Source organism: Mustela nivalis (assembly GCF_964662115.1).
Source record: "Mustela nivalis genome assembly, chromosome: 20".
In the NCBI taxonomy this organism is placed as follows: Eukaryota; Metazoa; Chordata; class Mammalia; order Carnivora; family Mustelidae; genus Mustela; species Mustela nivalis.
The window spans coordinates 17,871,312-17,893,405 of record NC_139039.1 but is presented as its reverse complement, the minus strand read 5'-3'; the positions used below and the strand labels follow the sequence as shown (position 1 = coordinate 17,893,405).

The 22,094-nt window shown below is 36.3% G+C and overlaps 1 pseudogene across 1 annotated transcript; it reads left to right on the top strand.

Moving 5' to 3' along the window:
- Positions 1-13,350: 13,350 nt before the first annotated feature.
- On the top strand, positions 13,351-13,912 carry LOC309855310 (nascent polypeptide-associated complex subunit alpha pseudogene; annotated as a pseudogene). The gene has a single exon. The product of its transcript is annotated as a nascent polypeptide-associated complex subunit alpha pseudogene (transcript).
- Positions 13,913-22,094: the final 8,182 nt, after the last annotated feature.

The window sequence follows — 22,094 nt, the reverse complement described above, 5'->3', positions numbered from 1 at the left end:
GAAACTTTTATCCTGGCTTCCTTCACTTAAATATTTTTGAGGCTCATCTATGTTGTAGAATGTATACGTAATCTATTTCTGTTTTATCTTTTGAGAAGCATTCCATTGTTCGCCATAACTTGTTTATCTGCTGACCTATTGATGGATATTTGAGCTGTTTTCAGTCTGGGGCCATCATAAATAAAACAGCTGTGATCATTCAAATGTAAGTCTTTTTGTAGATGTAAGTTTTATTTTTTCTTGTATAAATACCCATGAGTGGAATTGGGTCATAATGTAAGTTATGTATAACTTTATAAAAAATTGCAAATGTTTTCCAAAGTGGTCATACTCTCTTACCTTCCCAGCAGCGAAATTAAGAGATAGATATCTATGTCTTCACTGATGCCTGCTATTCTTTTAGCCATTTGTGTGGACACATAGTGATCTCAGTACACTTTGTGTTTTCTTTGTGGCTAATGCTGATGCACTTAAGATCTACTTATTTCATATTTCCTGTAGTTCCATATTCAACCTAAAATCCTTCTCCCCTTCATTTTTAGTATTTATATTTTTCATTTATTCTGGCTTTAGTGGGTCTTAGGTGATACCAAATTTTTTTCATATGTGTCTGTAATTATGTGTGAGTCTTATATTTATTAATAACCTTTTGAATTGAAGCTTATTAAAAAGATCCTCAGTATGACACCCTGACTTATGAAGGTACCTCCTTGTTATCTTTCTCATGGTGTAAGTTATAGTAAAAGCCAGAATTCATTGCCATGTAGAATCATCTTAGAAGCTGTTGCTTTTTCTATTATTTTAAAATTTGCCTTGTAAACTTCTAAACTCAAGATTACAAACTGGACCAAACACATACTTTTAATTCTTTCAATTATTTCTTTATAAATTTAACAACAACAACAAAAAAACCAACCTGCTGTTTACTTATTCTGTGCTAGGGATCTTTCTAGGCAAAAGCGATGCAACAATGAACAAAGCAAACATATAGTGTTGGGGAAGATTCTAGATGCCATACAGCCTAGATATTTTCTATTAGGTTTTCTGAGTGTATGTTTTCTTGTGTTTTTGTTTTTTCAATTTAATTAACTAGTGATGGATTTCTTGAACATATTTATTGAGCACTTACATATGCAAGACACCACAGGGAAACAAAGGGAATGAATAAATTCAATGGATTTTGGTCTTATGTGGGGAATAGTTACTAGGTGAGTAAAAATGGCATAATAGAAATGTCACTAGGTGCTAGGAATACCCTTCTCAGGAAAACAAGACATGGTCCTGGTCTTTTTCTAGGTGTGGCAATGGGAGGCAGACATTACTCATTACTCAGACATGGACTATAACAAGAAGATCCAGTATGATAGATGGCATGTGTTGTTCATGGAAGACCTTGCAGAGGAAGTAAAATCCGAGACAACTGAACCTAAGAGAGAATCAACCATATGAAAGGAGAGAACATTGAGGCCCTCACCCAGAGGGAACATGACATGTTTGAGAAGCTGATAAAGGCCACTGTGGCTGGAGTTGGAGGGAAAAAGCACACAAACATTAGTTTTGCTCTTCAGTGCACTGCAGTCTGGCTTTTGCCTGTGATTATCTACTGCTATTGCTCCTGCCAAGTTCAACAATGATCTTCTAGCTGTGAGCTCTAATGGGTGCTTTTCATTCTTCCTACTACTTGGACTCTTTCCATCACTTACCACTCCCTCCAATATGAAGCTTTCGCCTTGATTTTAGGATTCCACAACTGATGATGCCCTTCTCCATGACACCTTCTCAGTCTGCTCTTCTGTAAAAGAGAGATGAGCCTCCCAGATTTTGACTGTTGTCAGTATTTTTGGTGCTCCACCTGTCCCCATTTAGTCATACGTGATGTCATGGTATGTGGTGTCTGTCCAACAGGAAAACACTGCACTCTGCTTTGGTAATTGTGGTGGCTGAAATGGGTCTCCAAAATTTTAGAAGTAATTGTATCTCCAAGTTTCTCTTAGGTATAATTTTTCCCTCTATTTTATGTTTTTAACCTAAGTAGACCTTGCTAATCAAAGCTCTATTCTTATTGTTGGCTTACCACGTAACCGGGCACTGTATTAGATACTTTCGAACAAGACTACAGTTTTCTGCTGTAATTGTGCTTCTAGCATACAGGCTATCTTTTCCTGGACATATTTCCTGAACCTTGATACTTTGCTAAGTACCCTCATTATGAGGCATTATTGTACCATGTGTACAGGCGTACAGGTGGGCAAAAGAAAAGGGGGTGTGGTAATAGCATGATCACATCACAGTATATCACAGGTTGGGTGTTTTTCTGCCTTATGTACTGAAAATTGATCTACGGGTCAGGCACATAAATATTCAGGCTTTTCTAACATAGGCATGGGTGGGCAGCAGGCAGGGAAGTGGAAAATTCTAGAAGGGATATTCACATGGAGAGGGCAGCAGTTGGGAAGAACTGTGAACTCAGAGGGGAACATGGAGGGATGGGGAAATGATACCTCAAACTCACTCCCCTCCCTCCATTTGAGGTCCTGTCCCTTGTTGAATCCAACCAGAAGCCAGAAAGCAAAGAGAAATTTTGATTTAGTCTATATGGATCCATTTTCCAGGGCATAGGGGAGGATAGAGACTGGTGAAGAATGGATCTGAAATCACTGATGGGAAGAATACGCACATACATATTATGTAGATGCTATAATACGTCTAAGCTATCAAGTTCCTTAAAATCCATTGCACAGTATAATGTGCAGTATAGTTTAGCTTACTTTGATAGGCCAGTAGTCCAGATTTCTATTAATGGCTATTACTAATTGCTGAAATCAGTTTTTAAGATTGATGAATCTAATTCCCTTTAGATTTAAGAGAACGGTTAAATATCTGTCTTCAGTTGTTTAATGCTAAGGCTGCCTAAAGGTAGAACACTTGGCTCTTAGAATATATTAGTTCTGTGTTCCTTTGGTCCTGGATAAGAGAATGGCACATTCTGGAAACTGTTCTGAGTGAGGAAATTACCAAGTGAAAATGTTCTAATGCTTAATCAGGAGACTTCCTAATATAGCTTCCCCTGATATATAAAAAGCTTGGAAGTCAACACAATAGAGAAATAATGTTAGCTAAGAAATGGAAACTCAAATAATCAAAGAAAGTTCAAGAAATTAAAAATATAGTAACAGAAATGAAGAATGCCTTTGATGGGCTTATTGGTAAATAAAACTCACCTGAAGAAAAAATTAGTGAGCTGAATATATGTCAGTGAAAGCATTCTCAACTGAAATACAAAGAGAATAATAATAATAATAATAATAATAAACCAGAACATTCAAGAGTTGTGGGACAATTGCAAAAGATATAACATATATTAATTAGATTATCAGAGAGAGGAAAAAGAAGAGAGTAGAAGAAATATTCAATGATGGCTGAGAATTTCCCCAAATTAGAGATATCAAATCACAAATATGGTTAGCTCAGAGAACACCCAGAAGGATAAACATAAAAACAAACCTATCCCCAGAGTTATCATTCAAATTTCAGGAAACAAAGAGAAAATCTTAGAAGAAACCCAGATACTGAGGGTATTTATGGCCAAAAGACGTGCTCTGAAACAAACATGGTAAGTAGTTCTTTAGGAAGAGGAAAATGAGGGTCAGAAACTTGGACCTACATTAAGAAAGGAAGAGGATTGGGTTATAGTCCTTAAAATAATAATAATAACAACACTGTATCCAGGTGATTATTGCATATGGTTAAGTGAAATAAATGGTAAAGTATTAGTCTGCTATAAATAGATACCACCTATTGGGTGGTTCTTACAGTTCTGGGGGCTGGGAAGTTTAAGAGAAGGGTGGTGGCCCATTGGCTTGGTGAAGGTCCTCTTCCTGGAGTCTGGATGGCTGTTTTCTTTCTGTGTCTTCACATGGCTGAGACATCATAAAACCATACCCCACCCTATGATTCCTTCAAAATGTAATTACTACCCAAAGGCCCTATCTCCAAATACCATCACATTGGATGTGAGGGGTTCAACATATGAATTTGTGCAACGGGTGTGGGGGTGGGTACACAATTCAGTCGATAGCAGAGAGCAGTGTCATAAGGGATACAAGGGAACTATTAGAAATACTCTGTTATAAAGTACTTGAAATGGTATAGTGTTATTTGAAGATAAAACTGGCTTAATTAAAAACGTACATTATAATAAATCCATGAGCAGTAAAATAAAGGTATAATTGATATGCTGGGAGAGTTGATAAAATACTATCATGTAAAATGCTCAATTAAAATGAGAGAAGACAAAATAAAGAGGGTAAGCAAAAAGGAACAAAACACAAATGCAGCGAATAAAGTAGTTACAAAAAGCTTCTTTATTAGTCCAATTATATCAGTAATCACTTCAAATCTGAATGGTCTAACTACAGTGATAAAAAGACTGATTATCAGAATGGATAAAAAATATCAACTATATGTTGCCTATTTAATCCCATTTAAATATAAACTCAGGTGAAAAATAAAAAGAAGCAGAATGTTGTACAATGCCAACGCTTAATGCTATGTGTATGGCAGAAGTATAAGAAACAGAAGCACCTGGGTGGCTCTGTCAGATAAGCATCAGACTCTTTTTTTCTTTTTTAATATTTATTTATTTGACAGAGAGGGAGAGAGATCATAAGAAGGCAGAGAGGCAGGCAGAGAGAGAGAGGGAAGCAGGTTCCCTGCTGAGCAGAGAGCCCGATGCTGGACTCAGATCCCAGGACCCTGAGATCATGACCCGAGCTGAAGGTAGAGGCTTAACCCACTGAGCAACCCAGGCACCCAAGGATCAGACTCTTGATTTCAGCTCAGGTCATGATCTCAGGGTGGTGAGATCGAGTCTTGTACAGGGCTCTGCACTCATCAGGGAGTCTGCTTGAGATTCTATTCCTCCCACACCCCTCTACTCCTTCACTCTCACTCTCTCTCAAATAAATACATCTTTTCTTTTTCATAAAAACAAGAAGGAATGGAGTCAGATTTAAATGTTGTTCCTTTTATAATTGGAAAATCTAGAGAATCAGCATTCACCAAAATTCTGGGTTTTTTTTTCATTCACCAAAATTCTGATGGTGAGAAGAAATAGAATAATTGCCAGTTTTAGCGTTAATTAAGTGTTAGGGATGGTGATTTCATTACTGCACTTAAAAAGAAAGCATCAGAATACATTAGAGTAATTCTTCAGAGTTATCCACAATTCATGTTCAGTGATATTTTAGATCACATTTGTCTTGAAGAATAAAAGAAAGCTAATGTGACAAGCAAAGGGAATAAAATCCTAAATAGGTTGACTACATAATTTCCTCCTCCCTTTGCTCTTTTAAACCTGCTATGTTAGTTGTGAGGCCCTCTCCTTTAAAATTAGTGACTTCCTTTAGATATCAAAAGTAAATTCAGTCTATATGATAAGGAATCACAAAGACATTTATTCTGACTCTTCAAGAAGTATAGTTGGGGAACATTCTAACAGCTGACATGATGTTCTTTTTTATGACACTCCTCTGATTATCATTTTGAAGTGCCACCCACAGATTACTCTTCTCTTTGTCTTGTCAAGAAATGATGTTGAAAATATGAAAGGTTGCTAAGTGCTTTTGTGGAAATAACAAGGCAAAAATACACTATTTAAAAAATTTCCATGCCAAAAAACAAAAGAACACATCATGTCATGTCTCTCCATTTATATTCTTACAATGCACATCTTGTTAAAATGTACTGAATTGAAAGGATTCCTTCTTTTAGAGGAAGTAGCACACATATTTTGTACGTTGACTTTAATACACACACAATTTCCTTCAAATAACATTTTAAGAATTTAGAATATTTTTATATGCCAGACTGAATTTTGGAAAACTGTTTAATCAGGCTGTAAGAACATTGAGCTTTTAAGCACAGCTTGAATTCAGGAGGTTAACTACTTTGTAGCTCGTTATAAATTTCTCATAAGGATGAGAGCCTTGGGACGCCTGGGTGGCTCAGTGGGTTAAATCCTCTGCCTTTGGCTCAGGTCATGATCCCAGGGTCCTGGGATGGAGCCCCACATCGGGCTCTCTGCTCAACAGGGAGCCTGCTTCCTCCTCTCTCTCTCTCTCTCTCTGCTTCTCTGCCTACTTGTAATCTCTGTCTCTCAAATAAATAAAATCTTAAAAAAAAAAAAAAGATGAGAGCCTTATATGTTCCAAAAGAACACTAAAGAACATTTCAGATATATAACATACTTTGTGATTTTCTGTACATGTATTGTTAATACAAAAAGATTCAGAAGACATTCCTGAATCCTTGTGCTCTGTAAGTAAAGGAGTATGATTGCACCAAGAAGTTCAGCCTGTCTTACTGCAGGTGTCCTTATTCCCAGAGTAGAGATAATGTATGGAATAGTTTCCTTACCCATCTGACAGAACTATTTGGTGATGAAATAAGCATGTATATACATTGTATATTATAGACATAATAAACATATTCATTCTCTCTATATATTTATATCTTTCATATATGTAGATAAATGTCTTCTATTATTAAAGTAATTATTGTTGTTATAGTGCCTTAATTCTAGCCTTTTTAGTGTGTTGTTGACCAAGTACTTCTAGGTAAATACAGCTTGGCTTGCAGAAAATCCAACAATAACCAGATAAATTTCTCTTTGCTTCCCTCTTCCATGGAAAATATAAATAAAAATACAAGTTAGAATTCTGCATAGTACTGTTTATTTTATGTGTCTACCAGTAGGTTTCCATAGGCACTTTCATTTCATTTCATTTCCGGGATAAGTGACTTACATCTACACTGTAAACTTTTCTAGGGTCTCAAGGGCCAAAACTGTTATATGAAAATGGTATGTTATTCAACTGATGATTTTATGAGAGAGCAGCATCTGTAAATTTACAAACACTGACAAAGGTTAAAAGCAAGTGATAAGGGTGCTGCAAGCTTATAGCTAATCATGGTTTGTACCAATAGGGAATTGACAGTCTCAGCTGAAGTTGTCCTGAAACTAAAGGTTGCTGACTCTATTAATAGAATTCAATGTAACTGCTTAGTTTTCTGCTGGAGGCATGAACATTTCTTTTAAAGATTTTGTTTGACAGGCAGAGATCACAAGTAGGCAGAGAGGCAGGCAGAGAGAGAGGAGGAAGCAGGCTCCCGGCTGAGCAGAGAGCCCGATGTGGGGCTCGATCCCAGGACCCTGGGATCATGATCCGAGCCAAAGGCAGAGGCTTCACCCACTGAACCACCCAGGTGCCCTATGAGCATTTTATTTTTAAGAAGAGTAACTATCTCACATAACTCTTTATCTTGGCTGTTTGTTTAATCAATACTTTATGAAACTGTGCCACTATCTTTACTTACTATGGTTCTGTGAGGTATTAATAGGCGAGTTCTCTTTATCATTCCAGACAAGCAAAACCAAAGTCTTGAATATTTAATATTTTGTTTGGCTTTGAAAAGTAAACCACCAAAACAAGATAAGTCTGGGACATCTTGTAGTACCAGAAAGTAAAGAAGTACTCAAAAAGAAGAGAAGGGAAAATATAAATAAATAAATAAATAAATAAATGCAGGCATGTCCTAGAGACACAGGAGCCAATCTGAAAGAGCTCTCAATTGGCAAAGCTGGAAAAATTTAAAAGACAAAATAGATAATGTATTGAATCATAACCTATAATATAAATATATGTGTCTATACTGATATTAAAATGATTAAGAATAAGTAAATGAGGGAGAAGTTATAGAAGAGTTCCAAGTAATAAATGTAGCTATTTCACTTTACAGAAGGTACAGCTTCAATCTCCCACATCCATTCCCCACTCTCCATGGGCTGGTATTAGTGACTCAATTCTGTAGATTAGAGTAGGGAATACACACACACACACACACACACACACACACACACAGCCAGGCTGGGAAAACCCAGCATAAATTACCTTAAACCAGTGATGAAAGTTTACATCTGCAGTAATGTTATGTGGACATCATGTATTCCTGACAGAATGTGACAATAAAAGTATTTCATCCCTGTAATTTCTCCAAATCTGTAAACCAGTTTAATCACGTGAAAGGCATTAGGCAAACCCAGACTGGGGGTTTTCTGTGGAATAGCTGGCCAGAGTATCGCAAGATTCTCCAGGTCATGAAGAAGAAGTTAAGGCTAGGAACTGTCACAGATGAGAGGGAATGTGGGAGACATGGCAATAAATGTGTTGTGATGCTCTCAATTTGGTACTGGAATAGAAAGATAACATTGACACAAAAACTGGAGTTTAGTTAATTATAATCTGCAATAGGTTGAGTGATTACCCACTCAAAATATATGTCCATGTCCTAATCCCTGGAATTTGTGAATGTTATCTTACTTGGAAAAAGTATCTTTGCAGGTATAATTAAGTATCTCCAGATAAGATCATTCTAGACTATCTGGGTGAGTTAAATCCAATGACATGTTCCTTACAAGATCAGCACAGAGATGAGAAGGTGGCAATGTGATGATGGCGGTGGAGATTAGAACCACAAATCAAGAAATTCCACCAAGCACCATAAGCTGGTAGAGGCAAGGAATGAAATCTCCCTCAGAGTCTTCAGAGAAAGTGCGGTCCTGGGAATATCTTTTTCTTATTCTCTGGCCTCCAGAACTGTGGGAGAATAGGTGTGAGTTGTTTTAAGCTACAGGTTTGTGATAGTTTATTACAGCAGCCTTAGGAAACTAATGTATGTACCAACGTCAATTTCTTGTTTTGAATCATGGACTGTGGCAATGTAAAATGTTAACAAGGGAAACTAGATGAGAGGTAGATAGGAACTCTCTGTAGTATCTTTGCAACTTTTCTGTAAATCTAAAATTTCTCCAAAATAAAAAGTTTATTAAAAGAACCCTCATAGTTCCACTCAAAGAAAGGTATAGATTCTACTTCTACTTTGTTAGGAGTTAGACTTGATATTTCTTTGAATAATGTGACTACTGTGCCATTAAATATCTTACAAATAAAGCCAAGCATTTCTAGAAAAGAAATCTTTCAAATGGGAAACATGGGTTTGGCCAATGTCATGTTATGTTTGCATATTTGCATTTCATTGTGTTTCAGAGATAGGGTAATTTTTCTCTGGTTTGTAGTTGATTAAGTTGAGTGGTCATAACCAGTGCTACAAATGATGTTTAAACAAGTATCACTTGACCTTCAGTAGGCTACATTTACTCTATCTTCTTTCCTTATTCATTAATAACCAATCAGGATTTACCTAGAGATCCAAATCAATTAGCTTTTCTTATGTCTTCCTTCTAACTAAAAGCGTTGACTCAAACTTGCAAGGAAAGCAAAACCCATTGTACAAGTTTCTTTATTTTAATTTAAAAAATGTGAAAATTGTCATTACGATCACCTTACACTGTTCAACCAAAGAAGAGCCATTTGGGCATCATCAACCAGCCTGAGAAATGTCCATTGAGTTAAGATTTTTCTTTAATTATATGAACGGCTCCAGGCAGAATTTGAGGATTATTGCTGTATTTCATAAGGAAGTGATGACTTAAGGAAGGCATGGCTAACAATCCCTCAAGAAAGTCAACCATTTGGTTTCTCTGTGAGTGAACCTTAATGAACTAAAAAGTTAAAGGGGTGAGTTAAATACCTAGAAACAAGTGCTTAATACTCAGGAAAAAAAGAGAATCCAGTTTTTGACAGCATATTTGTAACTATAAAGCACCATAGATAGCCTTTCAGCTCTTTTGGAATTATCATTCGTCCTTCATCAATTACTTCATTGAAACCTCTGTGGACTCATCATGCTCTCAGCTCCACTTACTGCTTCGATCACAGTAAATTGTGAAATTCTATATAGTGAATGCAACATAGCATTTTTTTAAAGAAAGGATTTGGGTGTCTTCGGTAATTAATTCATATCTAATAAAAATGACCAGATACAGTTATAACAAAATTTTTGTCAAAATTTTTGTATAATACAAAACTAAAACATTCAAGTCTATAAGTTTTTAGAATAATAAATAGGCTTTTTAATTTAGTAATTATAAAGCAATGATTTTATGGAAGAAAACCTAATAAATAACACTATGATTCATGCTTGAACTGTTTTTTTTTTTTAAGTTTTCTTTGTTCAGAAAACTCAAACTAAGCCCTTTTAAGGATGCATCTCTTTGATTTATTATTTGTGAGAATACTAATTTTTAAATCTATAGACTGTCTGATTATTATTTAAGTGTATTTGGCCAAAGTACTCTTATTTCCAAATAAAAACCCCTATTTGTGCTTTAAGAGAACAAAGGACTCTCAGAAACAAACAAACAATCAAACAAAGCACTCTAAAGTGATCGAGGCTGATAGGGGAAAAAAAAAAAAAAGCCAAATATGTTATTTTAATTGTTAACCTTTGAAATGTATATAGTAAACCTATGGCTAAGAAAAAAGTTCTCCCATGAAATATTATGAAATTAAATAAAACATACTGGTGATATACCTCTCTTAGTGGTCACACTCAGGGCTCACTTACTGTTAATCAGTGATATTTATTGAGTTTACCCACTATTCTCTAAGATCTTCTAGTGGGACCTAAGAGTGGCTTAAAGAGAGAGTATATCACATTTTCACCTTCAGGGTGTCTAAATTCTTCTCTCTTTTCCTTTCCCTCCCCCTTCTCTTCCTTCCTTCCTTTTTATTATTTATATTATTGTTACAGGTGCTATATTTATATAATGCTCATTATAATGTCCTTATAATCTTCCCAGAAATTGAGACCAGGCTTTCTCAACTTTAGTGCTAATGATGTTCTGGGCCAGATAATTTTTTCTTATGGCGAAATGCCTTATGCATTATAGGGTGAGGCCATGTGATGGTGAATTTTACGTGTCAGCTCAGCTGGGGCATGAATGTCTTTTTCTGTGTGCAAATAACATTTGAATTGGTGGATTTTGAATAAAACACATTGGGGTTGGATCTCATCCAATCAGGTAGAGGCCTCAACAGAATAACAGAATAAATACTGACCTCTCCCTAACAAGAAAGGATTTGGATTTGAACTGTAACTTTTCCCTGAGTCTCCAACCTGCCAGCCTACCCTATCATATTTTGGATTTACCAAGCCTCCAAAGTTGTGTGAGCCAATTCCTTTAAACAAATCTCACTTTCTCTCCCTCTTTCTCTTTTTCTATCTTTCTCCATCTCTTTCCCTCTCTCTCTAATTCATTCTATTTCTCTAGAGAACCCTGAAAAATCCAGAATTTGGTACTGAGAAATGGAATGCTGCTATAACAAATAACCAAAATTATAGAAGTGGTTTTGGAACGAGGTGATAGGCAGAAGCTAGCAGACTTTTGGAGTGCATGTTAGCAAGAGTCTAGATAGCATTCAAGAAGTTGTTGGTAGAAATGTAGGCATTAAAGATGTTTTTAGTGAGATCTCAGATGGAAATGAGAAACATGTTATTAAACATTGGAGGAAAGTGGCAAAGGATTTAGTTGAATTGTGTGCTAGTGTTATGTGAAAGGTAGAATTTGTGAATGGACATTTAGCTGAGGAGATTTTTAAGTAAAACATTGGAAAATGTGATCAGTTATTGAACCTTATGACCTAATGGATCTGATTTGAATGGAATGATTTGATTCAGACCCCTGGTCCCTTTTTCTTTCTTATTTCTGCCTTTTGGAATGAGAATATCTGTCTTAGCTTGTCCACCATTATATTTTGGAAGTCTATTACTTGTCTGTTTTCATAAGATCATAACTGGAGAGAAATCTCTGCCTCAGAATGAATAATATCTTGCATGATATTAGATAAGATTTGGAACTTAGAATTGATGCTAGAATGGGTTAAGAATTTGTGACTGTTTGTGGGTAGGAGAGCAGAAAAGAATGAGTTCAAACTTAAATGACCATCAACTTAATATAGATTGCCATTTGCTGAAGTAGTTATATACAAACTTAATGGTAATCATATATAAAAAACCTCTAATAAACATGCAAAGGATAAAGAGAAAGAAATCCAAATATATCACTAAATAAAATCAACAAAACAAGAAAGGGAGTAACAGAAAAAAGAATCAGAGAAAAATCTTGAAAAACAACCACAAATGAAGTAATAAAATGGCAATAAGTACATATCTATCAATAGTACTGTGACTGTAAATGGGCTAAATGCTCCAAAAGACATAGGTTGTCAGAATGGGTAAAAAAACAGACTTACCTATATGTTGCCTCTAGAGATACATTTGAGACCTAAAGACATCTGCAGATTGAATGCAAGGGGATGGAGAAATATATATTGTACAAATAGATAAGAAAGTCAGAATAGCAAACAAAATCCAAAAAACCAATACTCTGAAAAGACCACAAATGGAGATTAAATAATATGCTACTAAGCAATGAATGGTCAGCCAGGAAATATAAGAAAAAAAAGTTCATGGAAGCAAATGAAAATGAAAACACAGTGGTCTAAAGCTTTGGGATGGAAAAAAAAGTGGCCCTAAGAGAGAAGTATATAGCAATACAGGCCTACTTCAAGAAACAACAAGAATCTTGATTAAACAACCTAACCTTAAACCTAACCTTACACCTAAAGAAGCTAGAAAAAGAATGACAAAGCCTAAAGCCAGAAGAGAGAAGGAAATAACACAGACTACAGCAGAAATAAATGCTATTGCAACTAAAAAAATAAAAAAAAGAACAGATCAATGAAACCAGTAGTTGATATTTTGAAAAAAATAATAAAATTGATAAACCTCTACTGAGAGTTATCAAAAAGAAAACACAAGGGACCCAAATAAATAAAATCACGAATTATGAGAAATACAAAAATTATGAGATTATTATGAAAAGCTATATACCAACAAATTGGACAACCTTAAAGAAATAGATAAATTCCTAGAAACATAAATGTACCAAAACTGAAATAGGAAGAACTAGAAAACTTGAACAGACCAATAACCAGCAGTAATAGAAAATCTCCCAACAAACAAAAGTCCAGGACCAGACGGCTTCAGACAAATTTTACCAAACATTTAAAAAAGAGTTAAAACCTTTTCTTCTCAAACTATTCTAAAAAAATAGAAAAAGGAAGAAAACTTCACATTTCATTCCAGGAGATCAGCATTACCCTACAGAATACTAACAAACCAATCCCAACAAAACATTAAAAAAAATCATTCACTGCAATCAAGAGGGATTTATAATTGGGTTTCAAGAGTGGTTCCATATTCACAAATCAATCAATGTGATAATCACATTAATAAAAGAAAGGATAATCCCTCTTCAACAAGCCTGGCTACACTCTCTCTTGTTCCCTTACTGTTGCCATCTTGGTTTCATGTTTCCTGCACACAATGCCAGCTGAACCCACAGAAACCACTCCTGGTAAAAATTAGGAGTTACCATAGCCCCAGACTGAGACTGGGTCTGGAATGGAATCCAATGCTGATGAATCAAAACTTGAGGAACAAGATTCCACGCTGGCAACCGCATAAGCCCAGCTGGCAGCAGCCGCTGAAATTGGTAAAGAACCAGTCAGTAAAGCAAAACAGAACCGGAGTGAAAAGAAGTTATGGAAATGGGTCTACGACAGGTTAAAGGAGTCACTAGAGTCACTATCCGGAAGTCTAAGAATATCCCACCACAAAACCAGATGTCTGCAAGAGCCCAGCTTCAGATACCTACATAGTTTTTGAGGACGGCAAGATCAAGGATTTGTCTCAGCTGGCACAACTAGCTGCTGATGAGAAATTCAAAGTTGAAGGTGAAGCTGTCTCAGACATGCAGAAGAGCACACAGAATCCAACTGTACTGGAGGAAAATGAAGAGGAAGAGGTTGAGGAAAGGTATGCAGAGGTTAAGGACAGAGAATTGGTCATGTCGCAAGCAAAAGTGGTCAGAAGCAAAGGCATCTGAGTCCTGAAGAACAATAGGGATGACACTGTAAATGTTATTATAGAATTAACAGTGTATCCATCTGAAAATAAGGAACATTTTTTTGTGTGTGTGTTTCAAAAGAATAATTGCAGCTTCGTTTCAAATCTTTATTGTTTCTACATTAATAACAGTATGTCTTCTTATAGGATGAAAAATGAATTGATCAACAGAGAGATAGATAAGAGGATAAGAACCTTATGACCATTTCAATAGATGCAGAAAAAGCATTTGGCAAAATACAACATCGATTCATGATAAACGTCCTCAACACCGTATGTTTAGAGGGAACATACCTCAACATAATAAAGGCCATATATGAAGAACCCACTGCTAATATCCTTATTGGGGAAAAACTGAGAGCTTTTTCTATGGCCAGGAATGAAGGGGGATGTCCATCTTCACCACTTTTATTCTACATAGTACTAGAAGTCTTAGCTATAGCAGTAAGACAAAAAGAAATAAAAGGAAGCCAGATTGGCAAGGAAGAAGTAAAACTTTCACTATTTGCAGATGGCGTGATACCATATGTGGAAAACCAGAAAGACACCACCAAAAAACTGCTAGAACTGATATACAAATTCAGTAAAGTCACAGGATACAAAATCGATATGTAGAAATCTGTTGCATTTCTATACACCAACAAAGACACAGTAGGAAGAGAAACAGAAAACAACTCCATTTACAGTTAGTTGTATCCAAACCAACAAAATACCTAGGAGTAAACCTAATCAAAGTAGTGAAAGACTCCTTTGCTGTGCAGAAGCTTTTGATCTTGATGAAGTCCCAAAAGTTCATTTTCGCTTTTGTTTCCTTTGCCTTTGGAGAAGTGTCTTGAAAGAAGTTGCTGTGGCCAATGTCGAAGAAGTTACTGCCTATGTTCTCCTCCAAGATTTTGATAGATTCCTGCTTCACGTTGAGGTCTTTTATCCATTTTGAGTTTATCTTTGTGTACGGTGTAAGAGAATGGTCAAGTTTCATTCTTCTACACATAGTTGTCCAAATTTCCCAGCACCATTTATTGAAAAGACTGCCTTTTTTTCCACTGGATATTTTTTCCTGTTTTGTCAAAGATTATTTGACCATAGACTTGTGGGTTTGTATTTGGGCTCTCTACTCTGTTCCACTGGTCTGTGTGTCTGTTTTTGTGCCAGTACCATGCTGTCTTGGTGATCACAGCTTTGTAGTAAAGCTTGAAATCAGGCAACGTGATGCTCCCAATTTTGTATTTCTTTTTCACCATTTCCTTAGCAGTTCGGGGTCTCATCTGATTCCATAAAAATTTTAAGATTGTTTGTTCCAGCACTTTGAAAAATACCAGCATAATTTTGATCAGGATGGCATTGGAAGTATAGATTACTCTAGGCAGTAGCGACATTTTAACAATGTTTATTCTTCTGATCAATGAGCATGGAATGCTTTTCCATCTTTTTGTGTCTTCTTCAGTTTCTTTGAGTGTCTGTAATTCCTTGAGTACAGATCCTTTACCTCTTTGGTTAGGTTTGATCCCAGATATCTTAGTTCTTTGTGCTATAGTAAGTGGAATTGATTCCTAATTTCCCTTTCCATATTTTCATTATTAGTGTATAATAAAACAACTGACTTCTGTGCATTGATTTTGTATCCAGCCACATTACTGATAAAGAAGATATGGTCCATATATAATATGTAACATTATGCCTTCACCAGAAAGGATGAATACCCAACTTTTGTATCAACATGGATGGGACTAGAGGAGATTATGCTGAGTGAAATATGTCAAGCAGAGGGAGTCAATTATGTGGTTTAAATTACTTGTGGAGCATAAGGAATAACACAGAGGACATTAAGAGAAGGAAAGGAAAAGTGAATTGGGGAAAATTGAAGGGGGAGACAAAGCATGAGAGACTGTGGACTCTGAGAAACAAACTGAGGGTTTTGAAGGGAAGGGGGTGGAGGGTTAGGTGAGCCTGATGATGGGTTTTAAGGAGAGCATGTATTACGTTGAGCACTGGGTGTGCTACATAAATAATGAATCTTGGAACACTGAAAAAATGAAATTAAACTTAAAAAACGTGAAAGACTATGAAAACTATAAAACACTGATGAAATAGATGACACAAAGAAATGGAAATATATCCCATGCTCATGAATTGGAAGAAAAAATATTGTTAAAATATCTATACTGCCGAAAGCAATCTGCACATTTAATGCAATCCCTATCAAAATACCTAACTAGCGTTTTTACCAGAACTAGAACAAATATTCCTACAATGTGTATGGAACCACAAAAGACTGTGAATAGCAAAGCAACCTTGAAAAAGAAGAGCGAAGCTGGAGATATCAGAATTCTGGACTTCAAGTTATATTACAAGGCTATAGTGATGAGGCACCTGGGTGGCTCAGTCAGTTAAACATCTGCCTTCGGCTCAGGTCATGATCCCAGAGTCTGGGATCAACCACTGCACCAGGCTCTCTGCTTAGTGGGGAGTTTGCTTCTCTCTCTGCATCTACCCCACTTATGTTCTCTTTCTCTCTGTCTCTCTCAAATAATTAAATAAACTCTTTTAACAACAACAGTAACAACAACAAAAACCAACAAAGCTGTAATCATCAAAAGAGTATGATACTGGCAGGAAAATAGACATATAGATCAGTGGAACAGAATAGGAAACCCAGAAAGGAACATACAACTGTATGGTCAATTGATCTTCAACAAAACAGGAAAGACTGCCTGTTGGAAAAAAGACTATCTCTTTAGCAAATGGTGTTGGGGAAACCAGACAGCTACATGAAAAAGAATGAAACTGGACTACTTTCTTCACCATACACAAAAATAAATTCAAACTGGATTAAAGACCTAAGTGTGTGTCCTGTAACCATAAAAATCCTGGAAGAGGGGCGCCTGGGTGGCTCGGTGGGTTAAAGCCTCTGCCTTCGGCTCAGGTCATAATCTCAGGGTCCTAGGATCGAGCCCCGCATTGGGCTCTCTGCTCAGTGGGGAGCCTGCTTCCCCGACCCCCTCTGCCTGCCTCTCTGCCTACTTGTGATCTCTGTCTGTCAAATAAATAAATCTTAAAAAAAATAATTTGGGCTGTTTGGTTGGGGTGAATATATTTTGCTTGTGAAAAGGATGTCAATTCTAGGGTATCTAGAAGGCAAAGTGTTGTGAAATGAATAGTTTTCTCTCTAAATCCATATATGCAAGCCCTAACCCTTAGTATTCTGACTGTGTTTGGTGATAGAGACTTCAAAGTTGTTAATTACATTGCCATAAGGTCATTTATGTGGGCCTTAATCATTTTGACCCATATCCTGGGTCAGAATCAGGACATCCAGAAAGACATGAGGGTTTGTACACACAGACTACACAGGCCAAGTGAGTACATAGCAAGAAACCCACCATCTGTAAGCCAAGGAGAGATACCTCAGGAGGAACCAAACCTTGGAGGCATCTTGTTCTTGGACATCCAGCCTACTGAGCTGTGAGAAAATAAGTTTGTGTTCTTTAGATCATCCAATCTGTGGTATGCGAGTTGGGGAGTCTTAGCAAATTAATACAGGTGGCATCTCTGTCACCTGCCCACCATATTCTAATAGCATCTCTCCCCTCACCCCATCTCTACTCCCTTACTTGTGACAAAAAAAAATGTCTTCAGATATTGTCAAATATTTTTTGAGGGACAGAATTGTCCCACATTGAGAACCACAGCTCTAATCATAAACAATAACAAGAAATAATAGTATAGATTACTCATCTTTACAACCTGTGATTTGAGCATTGTCCTCTCCATATATCTTTCAAACCCACTGCCTGCTCCTTCAAATGGTTAAATGCAGGTACTTCCTAAGGTTCTTTCTGCTGCTTTCTTTTCTCTTTTCCTACATTTTTCCTTAATATTCTCATCCTTTAAAAAATGTGCTACTTCTGGGGCGCCTGGGTGGCTCAGTGGGTTAGGCCGCTGCCTTCGGCTCTGGTCATGATCTCAGGGTCCTGGGATTGAGTCCCACATCAGGCTCTTTGCTCAGCAGTGAGCCTGCTTCCCTCTCTCTCTCTGCCTGCCTCTCTGTCTACTTGTGATTTCTCTCTGTCAAATAAATAAATAAAATCTTTAAAAAAGAAAAGAAAAGAAAGTGGGGGAGCTTTTCACATTTAAAAAAAAATGTGCTACTTCTAAATAAATAGCTAGAGCTCACATGTAATCTCTCTTGTCCTGGCATCTTTCTTGATCTCCAAATGTGAATTTCCATGTGCCAATTTTCCAAACGGTTCTTGAAATTTCCCCCTGAATATTTTACATCTACTGCAAATTCAACATATCTAAGCTGATTACACATCTTCCCCCAAACTGTCTCTCCTATAGTCTCTATTTGGTTATATAGTTCACTTTAGTTCAATTCAAAAACTGTTTTTTGCATACCTCAAGATTTTGTGATTTGGTACAGAGAAAATCACTTAAATAGATTTAATGTAATGTGATAAGCACAATGATTAAAAAATATGCAGAAATCTCTATGGGACATCAGAGAAGGAACCTTGTATCTTGTCTGGGATGTCTGGGTTGTCAGGAAAAGCTTCCTAGAGAAGTTGAGAAATGAGCTATGTCTTAAAGGAGAAGCCCAAGTTAGGTAAGAAAGAGAAGATACGAAGGTATTTTAGGCAGATTAAACTATATATATATATAATAGCATATGATAGTATATAATAACAATAGGTGGAGAGGATAACAGAAAATGTCCAGTTTGTTTTTTGTTAATTGAAGTCAGGCAAAGGTGAACATGTCTTGTATGTAAATACTTATGTGCGTCTGTATATCCTCTAAGAAATTTCTAAATCTTGGGGTGCCTGGGTGGCTCAGTCATTAAGCATCTGCTTTCGACTCAGGTATGACCCCAAAGTCCTGGGATCCAGCCCCGCATTGGGCTCCCTGCTCAGCGGGAGGCCTGCTTCTCTCTCTTCCACTCCCCCTGCTTGTGTTTCCTCTCTGCTGTGTCTCTCTCTGTCAAATAAATAAATAAAAATCTTAAAGAGAAATTTCTAAATCTTAATTTATTGATTCAAAGACTATGGACAATATGAGGTGCATGGCTGGCTCAGCTGGTAGAGCAAGCAACTGTTAATCTCAGGGCTATGAGTTCAAACCCCATGTTGGGTGTGGAGCCTACTTAAAATTAAAAAAATACATATATTATGTGTGTGTGTGTGTGTGTGTGTGTGTGTGTGTGTGTGTGTGTGTATACACACACACATACAATATATGTAGTTTTTAATTTTAAATTTATATGTATATACATATGTGTGTGTGTGTGTATATATTGAAAGGAAAACAGAACTACAAACAGTTCATAGGCCAAATTTTCTTCCACAATAATTTTCCTTTCCTATCTTGATGAGCAAGAATACCAATTTCCCATACCCTCACTAGCACAGAATATTACTAACTTCTTCCATTGCTCTTAAAACTATTGATGTTAAGCTCAAAAGGTGCTGGTATTATTTTCAATGAAATTGTTCTGATCAAGATCTTAAAAAACTCCCATATTAATAAATCCAGAGGTAAATTCTCTAAGCCAGTCACAAGTTATGGCTCTGCCTGAAGAGTACCATCTACACCACGTTCTGTGTTGTCTGCACAATGGAGATGCCCGTATGGTCTTCTGAATACCTGTTGGCTGCATGTTTTTGTGCATACCTAACCTACTAATCGCATCTGCCTGCAATTTTGGCCAATCTTCAGAATTTGCAAGGATTCTGAGTAGTATACTTCCTGACTGCACCAGGGGCAATAGTATTTCCAACCCCACTTGCTGGGGATGGTAGGTATGGTTTTAAGAGGTTCAGTATGGCGTTCCCAAAATACTGAGCTTTCTCATTGGGGCAGGAGAAAAATCTAATTTTCTAACTTGTTTTATTTTTAATGTTTGTATTATATCTAGCAGATATTGATTGATTGATTGTACCTGGCTTGCATTCTTTATTGTTTACCAGCCCAGATAGCCATTGTACTCAATTTTTATGTCTGTCTTATCATTTCCTTCAGATCCTAGGGGCAGAGTTGAATGCTTTTCTTTGATTTCCATATAGAAAAGAAATTGGCATGTACTTTTAATTCCGGCCTTCTGTAGTATTTAAACACTCAAACACTTCTCTAATCTCCCTTGGTTCTAGCTCTAGCTTTTTCACGTCTTCTCAGATTCCAGGAGGTACCATATCTAACTTTAACCCATCTATCCTAAGCCTTGCACTGAATCTTCTTTCAATGAATATTTAAAATATATTCTTAAAAATGAACAGTGTTTCCCCTTAGTGACTAGTACTTTGGTAAAACATTATATTAATTCTCTAATTCTGATAGAAATTCTGCAGGGTAAACGTTATTTCCATGTTTTGTCATTGAGGTAATTGACTTAAGATGCTTGAACAACATATCCAAATTATGGTAAATATATGCCAAATCTGGTTTTTAAGTCAGTCAAACCAGTGTTTCCTCTTCTTCATGGTCAATCAAGAGGTGCATGGCTGGCTCAAGAATGGCTCTTGACGTGATAGATCTTCAAGTCACTTAAATCTTGAAAAATAAAATTTTAAAAATACATTAAGATATCTCAGAACTTGGGCTATCTGCTGAATGTAAAGTATTTCATTTTTGTGTGCAGATAAATTCTTTGGTGGAGTATTATGTTTTTGGCTGTTGATTTGTCTGCAAGAGGCAATTTAGCAAAATAATTAAGATCTCTGTGACATTGTCCAGGTATCTATTTTTTCTGTTGTACCTCATGTTCATTCAAAAAAATGAGAAATAAATTTGTCCAACTATATTAGCTTCAAGATAGTCATGCCAAAATTTGTAATTTCTACTTCAGGAAAAACATCAGACTATCATATCAGAAAAAGTAACCTGATAAACTTAGTGGAGTTGGAAAGAGAAGCCAATGAGCATAATAGCTAACACCACAAATTTCTATTTAACTTTCTTTGACCCCTAAAGACTATGGCAAGGGGACAGTCCCAGAGTCACTATTTGTACATGATAGGGACTTGCCCAGTCTAGAAATCTTTGTTCTTGCTCTGGCTCTGCTCTTTTATTCTCAGGTCTTACATCATCAGTTGGGAATGCTAATCAGTACTAATACTTAATACGGTAATTTTATAAGCATCAAACTCTACAAGTTATTTCAACCAAGCTCAGCTCCAGGAAGACTCAGTCTTAATATTAGGGAAGAAATCAGGGTCCCTTCCCCACCTACCCCCAAGCTTGCCAGAGTTTTAGGAGGCCCATTTCCCTTCAACTCCAGGGAAATTTGATTAATTGTTGTTTTTGTTTTTAATAACTTGGGCATTGCCTTAGAAAATTGAAGGTGGAGATCCCATTATTTCCCATTTCTTCCTTCTGCAGGATAAAAGATTTCTCAAGATTAAATTTGCTGGGATGTGTATGTGCTATGAGAGGGGTCTAGAGTTGGACACCTGAGGAATTTTTGACTCACTATTTTAGTCCTGATGGTAATTTTATATTTCTTTATAGGTATATCTGAAGCACAGAACTTTATATAAGAAAATATAACTAAAGCAACTATTTGCATAAATGCCATCTTCAATTTTTTTCTATTAATGTGCATTTCAGTTGTTTTTAAGAATAGAAGTTAGCTTATAAAGGAAAGTACAAGGAGAAGAGAGGGTCAATTCGTGAGTCATGAATAGTGACAAGTGAAATTATATGGAGAAAGGAAATCAATCCTGCCAAATGAAAAAGGGTAAAGGAGGAGTTGAAATAAATGAATCATTACCCACAAGAATCCAATTTCTCTACATTTGTGAGCTAGAATCTGAAAAAGGTCTTAATGTACTATCAATAATGAAATATTATCAATAGATTTCTAACCAACTTCAGAGACAATGACTTGTAACTGCTCAGGGTTTGTGCTTTGCTTTGTTGGGAAAGGGAGTGTGAAATTTTATCTTCACAATTTTCAAAATCTTCATAATTTTACTTTTTCTTTTACTTTTATTTTTTCTCCTCATTTATGTTTATGAAACTTAACTGAATAGAATTCAGTTCTGTAAATTTTATTTGTAAATTTTATTTGATTGTATCAAACATATAACTATGCAAAGTAGTAGCACAACTCTAATTTGAGTTAAAAGATTGCATTTGAGTCAGAGCATCGCTTCTGATGATTTATA